The sequence below is a fragment of the Martes martes genome (genome assembly GCF_963455335.1).
Source record: "Martes martes genome assembly, chromosome: 10".
In the NCBI taxonomy this organism is placed as follows: domain Eukaryota; kingdom Metazoa; phylum Chordata; class Mammalia; order Carnivora; family Mustelidae; genus Martes; species Martes martes.
The window spans coordinates 95,529,828-95,531,102 of NC_137898.1; positions in this window are offsets into that span (position 1 = coordinate 95,529,828).

Here is a 1,275-nt window from a genome sequence, read left to right on the forward strand (position 1 = left end):
AAACAAGTAATATATTTACGTATAGTAAATTAAATCTTACACCAATCTAAATCTCACCCACAGGTCAAACACTTCATACATAAATTGATTTGGAAGCTTAAGTTTCCTGGGTATACAAGAACACCTGAGCATACCCTTTAGGGGCACCATTATGACTTATCTAAAAGTCATGTAATTGCTCCTGTTTTTTAAACAGGTAACACTCAATAGTTACCTTATATTTTTAATGACTTAGGGTTTATATACATCACTGATACATGTCTTATATTGTAAAATACATACAGTGCCCTGCTGTAATGAATATAAGGCTATTTGTCCGGACATTGAATATTGATGGAACTACTATGCTTTGAGTTAAAATGTTTTAAAGTTTCTCTTCCCCTTTACTGAAGTAAGGCTAGCACTATCTCCAGGTACTTGGTAATAGCAATTCCTCCCCCTAATTTGTAGCTTATTTGCAAGGGCTTCAAAACCAGACCATTAAATTTATTAGTGGTATATAATAACAACATAGGCCACATATTTAGCTGAGACTAAGAGAGAAGCTCACCTTTAAATAATCACAGGAGTTTTTTAGTGTATAAGCTAAAGCAAATGAGCAAAGAGGTGTTTACTGTATCGTGGATAAGAGTCTGAAAAGCTGGATTTCAAATAGAAATGTATGATTATATTTCAGCGGATTCAAAAGCACCTGACCATCAAATTCTATACATAATATTGGAGGAGTTTCATCTTCTCCATTGAGAACAATTTCACTGTCTGCCTTGAGTCTTCAGAACACCAAGTGATTGGTCTCACTTGATTTATCCTTGCTCAAAAACAAAACAGAAACAAAAAAAACCTAGCCAGTCCCAAAGAATACTGGTGAGATCAGATGTGGCTAGCCACCTTCTGTCCCTCATAAAAGCAAAGAGCCTCTAAGGACAAGAGATATTCAAACAGAGACAAGATGGCAACACAGCTGACTTTCCTGCCCAAAAATTGTACTCCTCTGTTCCACAAACATTTATTCATTTAATAAGTTTACTGAACACCCACTATATGCAAGACATTGTGTTAGGTGCTGCAATTTTTAAAATGACAAAACTGTTTGTACAAGTGGGATCTGAGCTACTCTTTGATAGTGTTCCTGATTTGACAGAGACAGAATGCCCTCATATGGCTCATTCAGGGAGCTGAAAAGCATGGATGAGGTTTACTTTCTGTCCTTCTACCAGCCCAGCACAAATTTCTGCCTTTCTCAAATCAGTCATAAGTCAAAACAAATAAGGCACA